Consider the following 21032-nt stretch of genomic DNA (forward strand, 5'->3'; position numbering starts at 1 on the left):
TCCAAATGCTTCTCACTCTTCATCCGACACAATCAACGCACCATTATTTCTAAAACCAACGTAAAACAACAAAAGCGTTTTGGTTTGCCTCCCAAACAACGCCTTAGTTAATGTCGTGGCACGACGCAACTCCACCTTCAAACGCCATTCTTGGGGTTAGCCATAGTATGACTCGGTAGGCCCCCTTGCTATCTCAGATTTAGGTGAGACGAGATATGACCTATCTGGGTTTCTAACTGCTTGATTGAAACTGAATGGGAGGTGACGGTCTGGCTAAGGGTAGATACATCTTCTTTCATTCCTTTTAGCATTTTATTTAACTCTTCAGCTTTGTTGAGGATACATGAGAGCATATCCTCAGACCTACCACCTTCTGAATCCTTGTGTTTCTGGCGCTCATGGGGAGGCACATATCTATCCTTCTCCCCATCTTTCCAATTCGGATTACGGTTCCTCCATTTAGTATCTCAGTCTTTCCAGCCTTCGTCTCTAGCCCAACCTTGGTTACCACCCTGCCTTGGGAATTTGAGCGGTAGCCACCACCTTGGTTGTCTAGAAAATTAACTCCTCGTTATACAAGGCTTCAAACTTCATCTCCTCAAGATTAGCACATCCGACCCCCGCAGTGTTGACACCACGGGCACCAACCCCCATGACATTTTTGGATAAAATATCAAGTTGCGTCATGATTTTGGCCATGTTCTGGTCTCTCTCATTGTCTTTTTCAATCTGCTCCTTGGATAGCTTGAAGGTGGAGGGGAGACTTGGTCCTCACGACTGTATCATGCTTTGTTGATATTTGTCATGCAATCTAAAAGTTGGCCTGCTACTGCATACGGCTGCTACGTTAAGCCTCCCGGCGAGAGTTGGTCGGTGACACCTTTGTTTATCGAGTCTTACTGGTAGAAGTACTGAAGTAGCACGTTATCAGGCAAACCATGGGTTGGGCATTGTAGCACCAACTTTTTGAACCGTAGCCAAGTCTCGTATAGAGGCTCTCCTTCCAGACGCTTAAAGCTCTGGATGATATCCCTAAGTGACATCATCTTCGAGGGAGTGATAAATCGCATTTGAAATGAGATTACCAGTTCTTCCCAAGAAGTGATGGATTCTCGTGGCAACTCGGCTAGCGATTTGCACGGCTCTCCCATCAATGATAAAGGTAATAACCTTAATCGAACTGACTTCTAAAAGATGCTTTTGAATGAGAATGGTCTGCATACATCTACGAAGTTTTGAAGATGCTCGTGAAAATCCTCATGAGCTAATCCACTGAAAAGTCCCTTTAGTTGCAAGAGTTGCAACATGGTGCTCGTTATGTGGAACACTGCATTTCCCTCGGCTAGGGGTAAACGGATGGATCCAACACCTCCCATGAGATGAGGGGTCATTGATGTTAGGCTCTTGGATATCGTTGAGATTACCGATGTCGTCCTGGTAGCCCACCTGTCTATTGTTTACACTTATGCTTTCTGAAATATTCACACAAGAAAACAAAACAAAACTAAAAATTAGGTAAGTAAACTACAACTAAGAATTCTACTAAACTAAAAATTCTCAAATAACACCACTCCTCGGCAGCGGCGCCATTTTGATGTTTGCGTAATCAAGTAACAACTTCCGATGAAAGTGTCTATGATCGTACAATAGTTTAGTAACCCAACCAAGGGCTGGGATCATTCCCAAGAGAGTGATTTTGAGAATTAATAGAAGGATAAAACTTAGTTCTAGCTAGTCCTAGCTAAAAACATTATCGATTAAAAATATTGTAAATTAAAGGAGGAAACAAGAGTGTCAATTAACAATGGGGTTTTTTTTTCACTAGTAAGTAAAAATAGGAAAATAAAAAAGGAATTTCTAAGCAATGAGAGGGGATCCTTGGGATATGACGGGAATACGGGTTAAGCTAGATTATTGGTTACATGCTTTCGATAGAAGATTCATAGAATAATTATGACTAGGCTAGACTTTAATGGGGATAAGCTCTCTCTAAAGCAACTTACTCCGTTTCAAGCGGGTTCCTCTCAGACACCCACTTGCCGCATGCAGAACAGTCTCCGCCTTAACCCACTCACTCTTTCGAGCTGAGTGTATGGACATGGGACTAGGGTTCACTCTCTCGAGTTGAACCTCATGTCGACCCACTAGCACTGGCCATCAATTTAGTGGTCTTAGTTTTACGACCTCTCTCTTGAGCAAGCCGAAAACACATATATGAGATTACAACCTCATTAAGTGTATCCATAACCACTAAACAAAATCACAATTAAACTACGATTAAACTATCAGCAAGAAAGACCCAACAATTATCTTAACTCATATTCGCTAAATCACACCCCAAGAATTGGATTTTTAGCCACAAATGTATAATAGATAGAAATTTATACCAAATTGAGCTTGTATTTAACTGGATATGAAGATTTAATTCTTGATACATGCCAAAATTGAATAATCCAAGACACCCAAACCCAAATCTTGAAGATGAAACCCTTTGGATCTTCAAGTCTTCAAATCCTTCTCAAGCTGAAAGCAAAAATATCAAAATGTATTATTCTATATAAAAATTATAATAATTGTTCGACCCTTAAAACTACAACTCTATAACTAGTATTTAAAGTTTTCAAAGATTTGTGCCGCAGCGGATCATTCGGCATTGTTAGTCAGAATCGTTGATCAACTCCGCGATTCACCCTTTGGTGTAGTTCATCGCCATCTTGTACCAGCCTTCAGCATCATCGTGCTCTGGGTCATTGGGCGACATGGTATTGCTTCGTGAAGCTTCTCGGCGATTCGCTGACTGCTCCATTTTTCCGCCGACTTGATTCTTTCCTTCAAGGCTTAGCACACTGGAACAAAAGGTGAAGTAGGACCCTTCTGCGATTCGCCAAGTGGAGTCGGCGATCGTTAGGCCTTCATTTCTTCATTCTTTTTAGCCTCTTCATTCCTTTTTGCGACGTAATGTTTGTGCTTTCCTTCAAACTTCAAATACCTAAAACTTAAGGGTTTTCTTCAGATATTGAGATAAAATAAGCCTTTGAGGACACTATTTCTATTAAAATATAGCCCCAAATGAGTCCAATTCGTGGACTTATCACTCGTCTTTAACCTTGCCTTCCAATCTCGATATGCGATCAGCCAATTGATTTTCACAACCCCTTTTATCCTTAACCCCAAAATTGAATTCTTGCAATAAAAGCAACCACCTAATCAACCTAGGTTTGGCGTCTTTCTTCGCCATTAGCTAACGCAAAGTAGTGTGATCAATTTGAATAATCACCTTAGTACCTATCAAATATGCACAAAACTTCTCATATGCATAGGCCACTGCAATTAACTCTTGCTCGATAACTGTGTAGTTATGTTGTACGTTGTTTAAAGTTTTGCTTGCGTAGTAAATGGGATGAAAAAGTATATTTCATTTCTGACCCAACACTACACCCAATGACATGCCGCTTGCATCACACATTACTTCAAATGGCTCTGACCAATCAGGACTAATGATTATTGGGGTGGAAATTAGTATGTCTTACAGGCATTTGAAAGCTACCATACAAGCATCATTAAAGTTAAAGGTTACCTCTTTTTCCAAAAGTTTTCATAGAGGAAGTGTAATCTTTGAGAGGTCTTTGATGAACCTCATATAAAATCCAGCATGTCCCAAAAAATTTTGAACCCCCTTTACTGAATTTGGAGGCGGTAATTTCTTGATTACTTCGAATTTTGCTTTGTCGACCTCCAGCCCCTTTTGTGATACTTTGTGACCAAGAACAATGCCTTCCTTGACCATTGAATGACACTTTTTCCAATTTAAGACTAAATTGGTCTCGACACACCTTTGAAGAACTTAGCCCAAGTGCTCTAAGCATTCTACAAATGAGTCGTCCACAACTGAAAAATAATCCATAAATACTTCAATTGAGTCTTCCACCATATCAACAAAGATGGATAGCATGAAACGTTGAAACGTGGCCGGGGTATTACATAATTCGAATGGCATTTGTTTGAAAGTGAAAGTACCATATGTACATGTAAAGGTAGTTTTCTTTTGATCCTCCGGAGCATTGGAGATTTGGTTATAGCCTGAGTACCCATCCAAAAAGCAATACCATCCTCTCTCAGATAGTCGGTCAAGCATTTGATCCATAAAGGGAATGGGGAAATGATCCTTTTCAATCCATGAGTTTAATTTGCGATAGTCCATGCAAACACTCCATCCTGTCACCGTTCTTAAAGATACAAGCTCTCCCTTTTCATTAGGGACAACCGTGACTCCTCCTTTTTTTCATACATCATGCACTGGACTTACCCATTTGTTGTTTGCAATCGGGTTGATCACTCATGCGTCCAACCACTTTATTATCTCCTTCTTCACCACTTCTTGCATTGGTGGGTTTAATCTTCGATGATGTTCAACACTCGGTTTACAATCACTATCAATATGAATTTTATGTGTGCAAATGCCTGGAGGAATCCCCACTATATCAGCGATCGTCCAAGCGATGTCTTTTATATACCTTTTCAAAACTTCAAGGAGCAAGTTTACTTGCTGATCAGTTAAGTCAGCCGTAATAATCACCGGCAAGGTGTTATTTACGCCTAAGAAAGCGTACTGGAGATGTGAAGGTAATACCTTAAGCTCGAGACTTGGCAGTTCTTCGGTTGACGGTTTGGCAGGAGGGCTTTCTCGATTTTTTAAGTTGATGTTCAATTTAATTGGAGTCTTTGTGAATTCCCCCTTACTTGAAAATACATCTACCACTTAATCTCGGCTCTGAACCTCGAACTCTTCTTCATTAGCCCACACAACTTCAACGGGTTCATTGCTACACATCAAATGACTCACACTAGCCACAGCCTCGTCAATCACATCATCGACTAAGATTACATGAAGGTCACTCGGGTGTTTCATTGATTTGCACACATCAAAGGTGACTTCATCATCATTGACCCAAAATTTCAATTCTCCACTCTCGACATCTATCAGTGCTCTCCCAGTTGCCAAGAATGGTCTTCCCAAGATTATAAGAATTTTGACAGCTATGTCACAGTTGAGTATGATGAAATCAGCCAGAAAAATGAATATGTCAACCTTAACCAGAATGTATAAAGTATCCCTACTGGATGTTTGATCGATCTGTCAGCCATTAGTAGTCTCATAGTTGTAGCTTGCGGTTCACCCAACCCGAGTTGTTTATAAAAATCATACGACATTAGATTAATACTTGCTCCCAGATTGCAAAAGGCTGTTGCGAACTTGAGCAAGCCTATGATGCACAGGATGGTGAATGCCCCAGGATCATCTTATTTTTCGATCAACTCCTTAGACATAATCGCACTGCAACTGTGAGAGACTTCAATCGTCTCAAAATCCAAGCTCCTTTTTCTTGTTACTAACTCCTTCATGAATTTGGCATAACCCGACATTTCCAACAATGCTTCAACTAGAGCGAGATTAATCAATAAGGTCTTAAATACTGATAGAAACTTCTTGAACCTTTCATCCTCATTCTTCTTCTTGAGGCGTTGAGGAAATGGAAGAGGTATCTTAGGTAAAGGTTGCTTGATGCTTAGGCATGGTTTGTGTTTCTCCACATCAATTTGCAGCTCCCTTATGATGGCTTGTGGGATGGTTGTTTCTTCGGCCTCCATATCTTTGCTTGCAGTTTGTAAGTACACTTCCTCATTTCTCATCATATCACCTTTTACATCTTTTCCGCTCCGAGTATGACAATGGCAAGCCCGCTATCTTCATAATTCGTCTCCATTTTTTTTTCAATAGTACTGTAAGTAAACTCAATTGACCTTCAAGGGTTTTGATTGCATCTGCGTAGGAGTCTACTTTATTATTTAAGGATGAGAATCGTCTTTCATTCGTTTCAATAAATCGTCCGAACCTTCAACTTTTTCAAGGATGCGTGAAAGCAAATCATTCACACGGGGACTACTTGCACTCCTCCTTGATTTTGGGCTCTCACTTGAGTTAGTGCGATTCTCTTCATATTCATCCTCTTTTCTCCAATAATCACTCTGCTCGGGTAAATCTTGATGACACTTCCTTTGTTCAACTTCTTTATAATGGTTCCAACCTTGATTTCCACCTCCCTTCCAATAGCATGGGTAGAAACCCTCCTCACATCTTCTGGAGTTCCAACCTTGATTCTCCCCAGGCTTTGAATAGCTTGGGGATGAACCCTCCTCAACTTTTAACACTCCACATATTCCCTTCATATGGTCCTGTAGAACTTCCATTTGAGACAACATCTTCTTGATGTTTTCATCCCTCTCTTTCTCTTTATCTAATTGCTCTTGTGTTAGTCTAAAGTTGAATGGGGAAACGTGATCATCTTTTGTATACCACGCTTGATTTATTCTAGTCATGTCGTCTAGAAGAAATGAAGCCACCTCAAATGTTTGTAACATTATTCCTCCTCGTACCAACTGGTCAGCCATTCTTTTATTAACCGAATCAAAGCTCTGGTAGGAATATTGAAGTAACAAATCGGTTGGTAGCCCATGAGTTGGGCATTTAAGTAAGAGCTTCTTAAATCTCACCCATGCTTCATGGAGTGGTTCCCCTTCCCTTTGATTGAACCCTTGGATTTCATCTCTAAGCTTCATCATTTTTTATGGAGGAAAAAATCTTGTATTAAATGCTATGACCAGCTCCTCCCATGATGTGATGGAATTTGTGCAACTCAGTTAACAACTTGCTTGCTTATTCTTTCAAAGACAATAGGAATAACCGTAGCCAAACTGACTCTTGTGACAAACCTTTGAATGAAAAAGGGTTGCAAACCTCTATAAATCTTCTCACATGCTCATGTGGGTCTTCATGATCTAGCCCTCCATATAGTCCTCTCATTTGGAGAAGGTGAAGAGTTGTGCTAGTGACTTCAAACATCGCGTTCCCATTAGTTTGTGGAATGCAAAATGCACCAAACTGATCTGGATGATAGACACTATTTATGTCGTCTATACCGTCTTAATGACCAGCTTGACTGTCATTCATCTCTTCCTCATGCATGTTCATCTTTCATGTTGTTAGCAAAAGCACGCGAAAGAAAACTATAAATTAAGTAAGTTGAACTACAACTAAGAAAAACAAAAATTCTATTAATCTAAGATTTCTCAAATAATACCACTCTCCGACAAAGGCGCCATTTTAATGTTTGCGTAATCAAGACACAACTTCCAATGCAAGTGTCTACGATCGTACAATAGTAATGTAACCCAACCAAGGGTTGGGGTCGAGTCCCAAGGGAGTGGGCTTGAGAATTAATAGAAAAATTAAATTAAATTCTAATTAGTCGTAGCTAAAATTATTATCGGATAAAAACACACTAAATCTAAGGGGTGACACAAAAGTATCAGTTAACAACGGGGGTTTGTAACAAGTAAGCAACAAAATCAGCGACAATTACAAAGAGTTCTACTCAAGGAGATGAGATTCTGGGGATGTGATAGGAATACAGGTCAAACTAGATCATTGGGTACATGCTTTTGATAGTAAATTTGTTTAATATTTGTGACTAGGCTAGACCATAGTTGGGGCAAATTCTCTCTCAAGCAACTTACCCCGAATCAACTAGGTTTCTTTCGAACATCAATTTGCCGCATGAAGAACAACCTCCGCCTTAGCCCATACTCTCTCGAGATGAATGTGTGGGAGAAAGACTAGGGTTCACTCTCTCGAGCTGAACCTCATGTCGACCCAATCCCGGCGGCCATCAATTTAGTAGTCTTAGTTTTACGACCTATCTCTCGAGCAAGCCAAAAACACAAAGGTGAAATCGTATTGTCAACTACAGTTTCAATAGGTTCAAACACAAATACTACACGAAATCATAAATAAACAACAATTAAACTATCAGCAAGCAAGACCCAACAATTAACTTTACCTACATTCACAAATTAACACCCAAAGAATTGGGGTTTTAACTAGACATGTAAAAGAGATAAAAATTTATACCAATCTCAATTTCCATCAATGGGTATGAAGAATTAAGTCTTAAAACGCGTCAAGACTGAGGAATCTTCGAGACCTACGTCCAATTTTTTGGCATTGAAACACTTTTTGACTTCCAAGATTTAGAACAAAGTCTCCAAAAACCCTTAAGAGCTAAGAACTCTAAAAAAACTGTAACAATCTGATAATAGAATAATTTATACTAAGCTAACATTTTAAACAAGTATTTATAGTGTTTAAAAATTATGTTGTGGAGGAGCACTCGGCGAAGTTAGTTGGGATTGCCGACACGCTCGGCAATCCGCCCTTTGGTGTAGTTAATCTCACTTCTGCTTTTATCTTTATCATTTTCACGTTATGAGGCATTGGCCGATAAGGTACTGCTTTGCGGAACTGCTCGGCAAAGCACCGACTGTCCTTTTCATCATAGACTTGACCTTCTCCTACTGCTTTGCGGAACTGCTCGGCAACGCGCTGACTACTCCTTTCATCGCAAATTTTATCCTTTCCTTCGGGGTTCAGCACACTGGAACAAAAGGCGAGGATAAGACCTTTTGGTGACTCACCGAACGGGTTCGGTGATTCTCAGATCTTCATTTCTTCGTTCTTTCAGCTGCCTTCGTTCATTTTTGCTAAGTAGTGTCCATGCTTTCCCTCAAACTCCAAATACCTTAAACTTAAGGGTTTTCATCAGATATTGAGACAAAATATGCATTTGAGGACACTAATTATATCAAAATATAGCCCTAAATGAGTCTAAATTGTGGACACATCATGTGCCCATATCTTTAGCTATTGGATCCACGTAAGATAAGAGTTTTAGTTCTACCTTAGGCAAGTAAGACAACCCCTTTTCGGTTTGGGGTTGACATCGGATTCCATGATTAAGCTCTCATGGTCTATGTCGGTTAAAGCTTATCCCATTATGATAGAATGAACTAGAATTGAAGTTATGAACTATAATAACTTAATGTGTTTTCCTTAGTATGGGTAGGGGTATGAGACCTTATCCATACATTGCACGAGGTTGCTTTGATGGTTCATATGGTTTGTTTCCTTATGTGTTGAGATGATCAAAATGTTGAATATGCATGTATCTTATGCTTTTGCACTTGTTTCTATGATAATTCATAAACTTGATCTAATGCATAGTTTTCAACTAAATGTCCCTTTTTAGCATCTTAAATGGTTTTATGCATAGCTACCATACTTAGTGCAATTATTGTACTAACCCATATTTCTTCTACTTTTTCTACTAAGGTAGGTTCAGGTGTCTAAGGCGATTCCTTTTAGTTCAAGCTTAGGTTGACTACTCATCAAGCTTGTGGTTTGTCCTCATGGATCTGAGGACAAGATCTTTTATTGTTGTTTCATTTCTTTAGTTTTACTAGACATTTTCATATTCTCTATTGTAAGGGTTGTGACCCTATTGTTTTGAGACTCTGATTGTAGTAGATGTCTTAATGAGACTATGTCTCGACTTACTCTTTACTTCTATGAAAGTTTCTTAAAAGACTTCAAATTGTGTTTTATTCTTTATTATTATATACTTATGTGATGATGATAAGCTAAGTGTCTTACTTGGGTCCCTTCGGGATTCCATGTGCCATGTTATGTCCAGGGGTACCCTTGGGTCGTGCCAATTTTTCCTACCCCCAACAAAATAAGGTGCAATTGTCCTCAATGCACAAAAATCAAAAGTGAAACATAGGATGAAGCAAACCTGTGGCGCATATGCGTTGAAGACCTCTCAAGAAGTGGGTGGGTTCGGTTTCCCAGAGCCCGCTAGATCAACACTAGGGACGCCATAAGTAGCACCCTCACTAAGTAACGTAGCACCCTCAGTAGTGCTCAAACTACCAGATGGGCCAATATCCACCTCACGGTCCCGCTGTTGTCTCCTCTCCTCATCAAATATAAATGCCCTCTCCTTCTCAAACTGCTGGAGCTCCTTCTTTTTCAAACGTCGAACCTCTATAGTATTAGAAGTGTGGTCGGAGTGAGGGGCTTTCCAATAGTACGGGGAGAGTCTGGTGGTGGCATAGTGTCGCTAAAAAGTACAGTCATCAACACCTCATCCTCTGGTACTGCAGGGGCAGACTCTGGCTCAGTCTTAGTAGGGGCTAGAAGTGCATCACCATAAGCACCGAGACTAGCCAACTTCATCTAGAACCTGGCCACATCGATGGTAGGGACGGGCCTGTCCAGGACTCTCAACTCGACAGAATCCAGGCGCTTATGAATGGCCTGAATTGTCTTATCCATCATCTACTCCATCCTTACCTCAGAATCTGCAATAGACCGTTGCATCTAGGGCTTCATATGCAAAAGCAAAGTGGCCATATGTGTCTCCAACTTCTAGACTCGAGCTAGAGAAATAGGAGTGCACTCTGAAAAGGGTGTGGCTCAAGATGAGCTCAGGCCCTGGCTAGTGGTAGTGAAGGGTGGAGCCTGGGCATCCGTTGTAGGGGATGGAATGGTAGTGTCATTAGCCTCTACTCTACATCCACAGCAAGATCATCACCCAAAGATGGTACCTCAACATGTGGCTCCCTCTGAGGTGCAGCTAAGTTGGCATCATCCCGAATGAGGTCGATGTCCAGAGTCTTGGTAGCCTTAAGAAACCGATCACAATGCCACACGGGAACATAAGCATCCCTTCAGAGCTAGAAAATTAGACATGGTAAAAGTAGGGTGGTGGTGGCCTTAAAGGCCCTCCCGTGGATCTCTGCGATCAGGATGTGGGCAACATCAATCTCTAAACCTGCCATAATGGCTGCCAGGATCACGGCCCGGTCCCATGTAACCACATTGTCCGCCAGAGACGAGGACAGTCTATTTCGCACGAACAACCAGAAGAATTTCATAGCGAAGCACAGTGTAGCCTTCCGAATAACCAGGCTAGGAGTCTGAACCCACTTATCGCTCTCCCCATCCGCGGCAATATATCGTGCCAACCACCTCAAAAGTGTCTACCTCTGCTCAACATCTCTCTGGAAGGACCTGCCCTAGATAATGCCCATCCTGTAGTCATATTTTTTCGTATTAATGGGCATAATATGGGCTGGTGTAACACCCCGACTTTTAAAAACGTCTAAATTAACTCGTATCTTCGTGGAAAGACAAGGAAGGTGAGTATTAAATTAAAAATGATGTGTTATGTGATATTTTAAGTGTTCAAGTGTGGTATCTCAAGTTTTGAAGTTAGGTAAGTGACAAAATAAAAGTTGGCAAAAGTTACCGTAAATTCCTTTTTAAAGATTTGCCTGAAATTTGAGTCAAATGTCTCGGACGTTTTCTCCTAATATATTAAGAGTTATGGTCCCCGCGGGCTATGAAATGGAAGGTCTACGAGTCTAGTTTCTAACGCATCAAACCGTTTGTTCATATGACTTTAGAATAGAGAGATATTCGTATTTTCGTGGGACTGCATAAACAAGCAAGTGAGGTGGGGCCCTAAGTCGGTGGAATGTTACATATATCTTCTCCTTCGACCTTTTTCACCATTTTTAAGCTAAAAAAACAGAGAAATTAGAGAAACCCATTTCTAGGATCAAGTGAAATATAGATTTTCTCGACTGAAGTCCTTGACGAAAGTTGTTCTAAGCGTTGGGCTCATCATCGTTGTATAATTTGTTTTATCGATTGCGTAGCATATCACAATTTAGTGTTGGGACAGCAAGGGTTTGGATATATTTGAAAGTTTTGAAGCGTATTACGACCTTAAGATCGAGGTAAGATTCTTATTTCATCGACTCTAGCTTTTATAAGCAGCAAATAGCAATTTGCGACGGAAATACATATATTTTATCGTATTGTCATGGTATCTTTTATTTTTATGTGTTGATTATGGTCCTACCTTGTTGTAGTATCGAGGGAGTATTGAGTAAAAGTCATTAGGCCACGTGAATTTAGCGAAAAAGGTATGTTAAGGCTATTCTCTACTTACGACATGTTTCCTTAAAGCTTAGAAACAATGTATTTGGGTGGTTATCCTTGATATACTTGTAGCCGTGATTGTTGATTGTTGGCTGCTAGAGTTGATATAATCCTCCCTTGTCGGGATTCTTATTCAGTTAGTAGCGTCCCTACATTGGACACGACTTAGAGGATATTTGTATAGGTTGCTTATAACTAAATTGTTCGCTTTTAGCGATTGGATTGTTATTATTGTCGTTGGGGCTATTGTGGTTACCTGGAGGAATGTGATATATGCCTAGAAGGGCTATGTTCTGCCTACAGGGCTATATGGATACCTAACAGGTCTATGAGTTTCCTACAGGGCTATATTGACGCCTAAGAAGGCTATGTGCTTCCTACAGGGCCATGTTATTGCCTAAGAGGGCTATAAGTTGTCTATAAGCTACGTTGATGCCTAAGAGAGCCATGTGCTACCTACGGGGCTATATTAATGCCTAAGAGGGCTATGTGACTGCCTACGGGGCTAGGGGACTACTAATAGGGGTATATATGTTGATTGGCACCTTCCGGGCTTATGGGGGCCTGAGTAGGTGGTCTTGTGTGCTGTTTGTACCTGCCGAGCTTATGGGGGCTTAGTTAGGTTGTTGTTTTATTATTTTTGATAAATTTAGATTTAGGATCAGTTCAGTACACTTATCTTAGCCTTGATTTATTTATTGGATTATTCTAGTATATTATGATACCTCATCATAGTCTATTGCCTTTTATACTCTGTACATTATTTTGTACTGACGCCCCATAGCCTTGGGGACGCTGCATTCATGCATGCAGGTCCTGACAAATGACTGAGTAGACCTCCTTAGCAGTAGGATTGACTTTTATCCGGTTGGCTAGCCCCTTTTCTCCGGAGCTGCCAGAGTTGGGAGGTTTGTTACCTTTTGTTGTATATATCTTAATGGGTAGGCTGGGGCCTATCCCACCAATATTTACTACTCTTAGAGGCTTGCAGAATAGTGTGTGGGGTTTATAGCTACGTTATGGTCATGCTGGCCTATGTTGTTAGTTTCCGGAAGCTTGTGAGTTGTTTGATGTATTGCATTGATATATACCTGCTTTTAGTTTGGGTATAGATATCATGGTGGCCTCGACATCCCTATCAGGACTTCTGTGCTAGTTGACTATTTATTTATATGATCTCCCGGGAGTAGCTGTTTCATTTATAGATCAGTTGACAGGGACCTTGCCGACCGATGGCTTAATTTTAAGCCGAGATATACTTGTTTGATTTCTTGATTGCGTGTGGCTGCCATGCACTAGTAGCAAATGGTTCTGCAGGGTCGGCTCGGGCCTGAGTTTTGGCATGAGGAGCCAGTTGCGCCCCTCGAGTTTGGAGGGCGACAGCTGGGCCATGTAGAAACCTGAGAATCGTGACCTCTGAGATGTCGACTCTGCACCCCGCACTAATGTGGACTAAAGTGTAGGCTGAGTTACAGACTTGGCCCATATATAGATGGAATTTATGATGGTGGTATCATATGAGACATAGAAATCTCTAGCTATCTCCTCATTGTATTTCCTAGGGCTCCGTGCCATCCACTCACATCAATGTCTTCAGAAGAGCTCTTCAATAGCTGGTGCAGTGTAGAGGCTTCCTGTAACGACCCTATGCTCCTCAGTAATTATCCTGTTCACCCTCCGGTGCTCATTCAACATCGTGTTATTCTCATAAATCTGATACTGGCCAGGGACACACCATCTGTTCGGCTCATCAGCCTACGGAGCAGGCTCCACTATAGTAGGTGTCGAGCTATCGCCTGTGCTATCGGCATCAGATGAAGAAGCGGTACTACTACTAGAACTAGAGTCTCACTGCTACTCTGAGCCCGCCTAGGCTCCGATCTGTATGGCCCTCTCTTAAGACTGGGGGCAGTGATCTCATCGGATCCAACATCGTGTTATTCTCATAAATCTGATACTGGCCAGGGACAGACCATCTGTTCGGCTCATCAGCCTTCGGAGCAGGCTCCACTCTAGTCGATGTCGGGTTGTCGCCTGTGCTATCGACATCAGATGAAGAAGCGGTACTACTTCTACAACTAGACTCTCACTGCTACTCTAACCTATTGGGCTCTGTTCCTGGTATGCAGGGGGCAGTGGGAGAGACCCTGGTGGCACGTGGGACGTATTCCGTATCACTGTCCACAACAATCATACGTCGAAAAGGAGCAACTTACTTGGACTTGGTCCCTCGTGCGTAGGTAAGAGCTTTCTTGGGGGCCATGGTACCTTTGGAAGCTTAGTTAGTACGAAAACAAGGCAATAAGACTCATGAAATAATTTTAGAACAAGAATTGTACCCAAACAAAAACTAAAACAAATTCTAGGCAGTAGCTAAAATAGAGAGCTACGGTCCGTTGATGGAACGATGGTTTGTGGGTCCCCTCCGCAGGTCAATGTCCCTAATTTTGGCTCTCAGATGTTGGGACCACGGATGTGCAGAACAGTTCATTGATCGAACAACAGACCGTAGTCCACACCATGGTCCTACACTTAGGCATTTTGGAGTGTTCCACGAACCTCGACCTACGGTCCGTGGGTTGAAGTCGTGGTTTAGTTTTGTGCCTGGCAACCCTATCAAGTTTTGCATAAACAAAGTTTTCGACAAATAGACCATCAATATAAGCCTACACATGCAGTTAAACAAATAATATGGTAGTTAATCATCCTTAGGGTTCCGTTGACACACATATCAACATTTTAACAAACCGAAACATACTAACCCTAAGTAAAAACTTCCAATTAGGCCTATTAATTGATTTAATTGGTTTAAATTTTGACACACTCACATTACCATCATTCCAAGGGTGTTCTCAATTAGAAGTCATGCATTCAACTAGGAGATTAACAATCCAAGGTTAAGTACAACTTTGTGATTTCATGAGTTAAACAATAAACATTGAATTCAAAGTTAGGGTGAAATCGTTTACCCTACAAGTATTTGAAGTTGGTGAGTGTGGTGATCCAATAAAATCCTTGACCCTCTAGCCTTTTGACACCAAACCCAGACTCTTCTCCAGCTCATTCTCGTCTCAGTTCGCTGCCTCAAGAAAGGTAACTTCAGTTCCTTTTGTATTTTGTCCCAATGTTATGTGTAGTATGTTTTATGCTTTGGTGTAGAATCTTCTGTTAAATGTATTTCGTTCTTTTCTTTTTAGTGTTTTCATAGCGTTGCCTTTTCTATGAATTTCTGGGTTGTAACCTGAATCTCGTTGATGAAGACTCTTTGATATTATATCAATAGATTAACTGGTTTGAGGTTTTATGTGTATAGCTAGCTGAATCTCTTCTTCGTTTTGCTTGATTTGATTTGAGGTTCATTTGGTTTTCGACTTCGAATGCATTAGCTATATAGTTATATTTCCTCATTGTTTACTCGTTGTTTTGGTTTTTCTTTTCTATTCTTAGATTTATCGTTATAGACTCTCACCAATGCTAACCTAATCTCGTAGTATTTAACTATGTTCTTTCTTGAATCGAACACTATCCACGTTCCTTTGTGTTTCAGCTCATGATATCATGTTTGTAATTCAACTTGGTCTTGTTTCAACTTGGTTTAAAGGCTTGTTGTTAGTTTATTCCCATATATGTGTCTAATCTTTTATGTGTTGGAACTTTTTTGGCTCAAAATGTTATTAATAATATGCTTGCTTTCTCCTATTTCCAAGTAATGTGTTCTTAGTACATTCTTTCATATATCTGCTAGTTTAGTTGTTTTGAAGCTTGATTTTTCTGTTTCTTTATGTACCTGCCAAGCCTTGGTTGTTTTCTTTTTCTTCTTCTCAAATAACCTCTGTTAATCTCATCTTGTTGGCCATGAGTTATAATCAAAATTTTGAATTTTTGAATCCAGCTTGTTTGCTTTCTCAATATGTTATGAGGAGTTTTCCATTTATTTTGTTAGTAAAATGGTGTAAGTTGAGTAATTTACTATTGTACTTTCTTCTTTATGATATTTGCTCTTTAGGAATCGATACTAGCCGTTGTATTTCTAGAATCTTGTCTCTAATAGTGTTTGTTGTATAGGATTTGTTATCTAGAATTTCGAGTTAAACTATTTTGAGTTTCTTGCTAATTAAAGTTGAGGTAAATTTGAGTCAATAACTGGTCATCCCCCCCAAGCTGTTGGAACATTTTTCTGGTGTTAATTTCTCGTTGTTATAGTGTTCTACTATGCTAATTACTTTTTCACTCATTTTTGCTCATCATCTTCACCCGTAAATCATGCTAAAACTAAACCTTTTTATTTGTACTCAAGTTGGTTTTGAGCGTCCCTTTCCTCTATTATTAGTAATTGCTTAGGGTTCATTATATCATTGTTGACATGCTTTGGCCTAGCCTCCTCTTATTTAGGATATTGAATATATATGCTTCATAAGAATTTAGCATTTTAACTTGGATCAGTACTCTGTATTGTCTTGGGAAAATATGTTTTCAAATTCCGCCACCTGGGTCTAACAATGCATACAAATTTAAGTCAAAGATTCGTAACGTACCAGTGACTACATCCGGAGAATTTTCCTAATCTTGGCGAGCTTGAAGAGCATACAACTTGTTTTGGCATTGTCTGCCACCTGTACCAGATGAGTTACCCCGTTGAGTCGGGTGACCTACTAGTGCTGCTGAAGTTGTAGACTGAGCTCTACTGTTATTGCCCCCCTTGACCTTGTTTATCAGAAGGACAATCTTTCAACCACTGACCAGTCTGACCACACCCAAAATATCCTTCCCTTCCTGGAAGACACTCGCCCGGATGGTTCTTACCACACTTAGGACAAGTTGGGTAGGTTTTGGTGTCTGAAATACTACCTTGAGACGTAAAGCGTGATGCCCTACCTTTTTTATTATTTCAAAACTTTGAGGGTAGAACACTAGGTGATGAAGCTGCTGGAGCTGAATAATTTTTTTGAAACTGTAAGCGATTACGACCACCCGATTTCTATTGAGAATACTCATCATTGCCTATTCTAGCCTTCTTATTCTCATTAGCCTATTCTGTAAGCTTATACCTCTCAACCCTATGAGCATGAGACATAAGCCTAGAAATGTTCATATATTCCAACAACATAGCATTCCTACACTATGTTTTCACTAAGTCGGATACTCCATATAGAAACTTGTTCATTTGTGCCTTGGAATCAGTAACCATGTGAGGAGCATACCTGGAGAGTTGGGTGAAGTTGAGGCAGCACTTTTGGACCGACATGCTACCCTGCCTTAAATTCATGAACTACTAAGCTTTTGCCTCCCTCAACTCTCTTGGGAAGAACCTGTCCAGAAAAGTCTTACTAAACCACTCCCAAGTGATAAGAGCTGCATTTGTACCCCTATTCTCTTTCCATTGAGTATACTAGATAGGAGCTACATCCTTAAGCTGATAGAATTCCAACTCTACCCTATCAATACCTGTTACTTGCATCACTTAGAAAATCTTCTTGAGCTCATCTATGATGTTTTGGGGATCCTCACCAATCTGCGATCCTAAGAACTCTGGCGGATTCATCCTAACAAAATCGTGAACCCTGGTTGTCACTGATCCACCACTAGCATTTGTAGGAATTGGGACCTGCTGATTGTTCTGGTTAGTCATAGTCTATGCCAAAATCTGAATGGCGTTCTGAAACTCAACATTCAAAACTTCCTGATCTGGGACCGGAGGAGCTACGTTAGCATTTTGTGCATTAGCATTCCTTCCATAAGCTCTACGATGAGGCATGATCTGAAACACATAACGAAGGATTAGAACAAGGAATTAGATCATACCTTACGCAGATAAGTGTAACAAGAAAGTGAAGTTTTTCTGAAACACTTTCTAGCCACCTTCTCATTAGATGTGGTGCACTTCACACCAATGAAAAAGACTCTACTTAGTGCGGCTTTTCAGACAGCTAGGAATCTTAAACCTAGTGCTCTGATACCATGTTGGTCAGTCCCCGAGGCTACCCCTGGATGCGGACACGGAACCTAGGATCACGAGTGACCCCAAGCGAACCCTATTAGCATATTATAAGCATACTAAAGATAAACTAAATCAATAAATAATGTAGGGAAACTAATCATGAAATAAATCTGAAATGATGGGGAATACCTATATATTAGACCTGAATATATGAAAACTGAGGGTTTAACAAGAACTGTAAAGTCAAACTCAAATACTAAAACTGAAACTAACTATGTCTGAAATAAAGCCTCTACTGACTAGAAATGCTAGGACATGCCCCAGCTAGATCTATCAAATACTGAAAACTAAAGACTAAAAGCAAAGGAAGATAATCATGGCAATCATCCTCGAAGAATGAGGACTTTCCACTGATGCTGCTGAACTCAAGATCGGGAACCGATCTATGCGTGATCAGGAGGCTGAGAACCTAAACCTACATCAGGAGAAGATGTAGCGCAGCGTATGCGTCATTACTTGAAAGGTACTAAGCATGCAAGATAGAGTAAAACTGAACAATAATATAACTGAACCAAAGCATAATATCTGAGCAATGATAAGAATAAGCATGATACTAAACTGTGAATGTTGAACATGAAATAACTGAATGCAATGACCAAGTTTATAACATACTGAGACTGAATACTGAACTATAACTGATACATGGTTAATGCAATAGCATCTGACTATAAAGGAGCTAATAATAACCAACATAAAACCACATAAGCTAAATGTGGAGTCTGATGTATACGCCCCATTAAGAGGACCCAATATACCCTACCAAAGGTATAGATTCATGATTGGCGTGATCACTAAAATGTAATGCCCACAGAGGGGACTTATAACCTATGGGGGCACGTAGTTCTGGGACTAGTCGGGTATGTTGAACCCTAGTCCACTCGGTATTAAGCTACTCCAAATTAGAATGTATATAAGAAATTTTATGATTGAAATGTGAAGTAATGGATAGCTCAATTACTAACATGCAAACTCTAAGAATGCAACAATTATGACTAATAATGTGACATTCGTAAAATGAAGCATGTATATCTGGAATAATTGACTTAGCACGTGCAATTCATGAACTAAAAGAACTACATGGTTAGGGTTTTGAGTTTCATAAAAGAAACTAAGAAATAACATGATAATCTGATTTGGATCATTCTAACAGCTAAAATCCAACAATCTCTAACATTCAAGAAATCCTAGGTCTAGATATTATTAAGGGAATCAAGATTCTGACTGAATTCTAGGGACCTAATGGGTGAAAGGAATCCACTAGTGAAATCCCACATACGTGGTAACGAATTCCACGGAGAAATCTTTCGATTTCGGGGCTGGAACTGATGAAAACTTGTTACGTTTTGGAGCTAGGGCTGGTCGACTTCTCCTCTGAGTTTTGCTCTAATTTTCGGTTGACTTAGGTGAATAATTTATTAGGTTAGGTTCTAATTTGTTTACTAGGCTAAAATTGACCAAAACCACGTAGTTTAGGTGTCCAACGCATAGGGGAAAAGTCCAAAATGACCCTACTTAGAAACCTGATGAGGCTGACCACGGTCCCCTCTTATGGACCTTCAAAGGGACCACAAGCTGTCAAGCCGGTCGTTGTCTTGGTCCAGTAGCTACTGGTTTCTGGGACTGCTTCCACGGACGCCACCATGGTCCGTCGTCAAGACCACGGCCCATAAAGTGTCCCATGGTCTGACGTCTGGGTCTGTTGGACTCTGACTGGCTTCCACGAGTGACAGGACGGTTCGTGAGGTCGTCCATGGCCCATGAAGGGCTCCTTGGTCCAACTCTGCTGGGAATAAGCTGAGTCCACGGGCAGGTCAACGGACCGTGGACCTTATCACGGTCCGTGAACTCTACCGTGGTTCACTGGTTCAGGTGATTTCTGCTGCACTTTTCTAAGTCTGGTTTCCGAGGTGTTACATTAACTTTGGGAATAGATTGTTTTATTAATTAAAGAGCAATGGAATGATATATTTTGGCACATTTATTTTTCAAATAAGCATTAGGCCTACCTCTGGCATAAAGAGTTAACTTTTATATTGGGATGCATTATTTGATATACTTGTGTTACATGTTTTATGAATATTTTCCTGCTTACTTGCGACATTATTTATATGAATTTATTTGCGACGTGATTTTAATTGACTATTACTAACACCATCTTTGTTTTTTTTTCTTATTTTCAGAAGAGAAAATTGTTTGCCTTTACTCATTTCTTTATTTGATTACCTATTGCATCTTTACAATTTCTTATGTCATGTTCATAAACTTTTTGTTTTTATACTTATGTTTCCACAAATTTTAAATGACCTTGTAATATATTATAAAAACTCACTTTCTTCCTTTAAAATTTTAAAAATATCTATTTCCTTTCTTTGATCTTCTCAATATTCGTATCCGCGACATGCTTTAAGAAATTTTATCTTACGTTTTAAAAATTGGCATAATTTTTCAAAAATGGGTGTGATAGTTTTTGGCCGTTAACATTCCAAATTTTTATAGACTCGTGCAAAACTTCACTCTTATAAATCATTACATCCTCGAGATTTTTCAAGTCCCTCCTTTACGGCTATAATCCTTTATATCTTACTAACGACAAAAGCTTTTAGATCTATGTTATAGAGCTTTTATTTCTGCTTTCAATTTCTTTCAATCTTCGTATAATTTTTTGCTTCTTCTATTGGTAGATAATTCACGCAACCTACCAAATAGCACTTCTTGATATTTGTTAAATTTTTCTCCATCGAGTGTCATATTTCTTCAATTCAAAATAGTTGCGTCATTCTTTTTACGCACTAATTCCAAGTTTTGGCATGCGAATCTAGGGGAAATCTTGTTGGTCTCTAATTGTTTTACACTACCTCCATCCTCGACAATTATTTTTTTTTAAAATCCGCCAATACTAAAGAATGTTTAAGGTCATTCAGTCTTCCTGTTTATCAAGTCCAATCCTTGTGCCTTTTACTAAACTTAACTTTCTTATCAATTATTTTAATCTTGAGCCTGTCACCAAATTTATATTATTATATTTTAAAAGAAAAGATCCTCAAAGGACTTGATTTATTGGTTTCTAAATGCTCTACTCTTGATTTTTCACATACTTACTCCGCGCTTACCAAATATTTCACTTTCCAT

General features: G+C 39.9%; 1 non-coding gene across 1 annotated transcript; it reads left to right on the forward strand.

The window, feature by feature from the left end:
- The first annotated feature begins 6508 nt into the window (after nt 1-6508).
- Nucleotides 6509-6615, forward strand: LOC125835181 (small nucleolar RNA R71). The gene has a single exon (XR_007443401.1). It is a non-coding gene; the product is annotated as a small nucleolar RNA R71 (small nucleolar RNA).
- The last annotated feature ends 14417 nt before the right edge of the window (nt 6616-21032 follow it).

The sequence above is a fragment of the Solanum verrucosum genome, unplaced genomic scaffold (genome assembly GCF_900185275.1).
Source record: "Solanum verrucosum unplaced genomic scaffold, falcon-dt-bn FXZP01000123.1, whole genome shotgun sequence".
In the NCBI taxonomy this organism is placed as follows: Eukaryota; Viridiplantae; Streptophyta; class Magnoliopsida; order Solanales; family Solanaceae; genus Solanum; species Solanum verrucosum.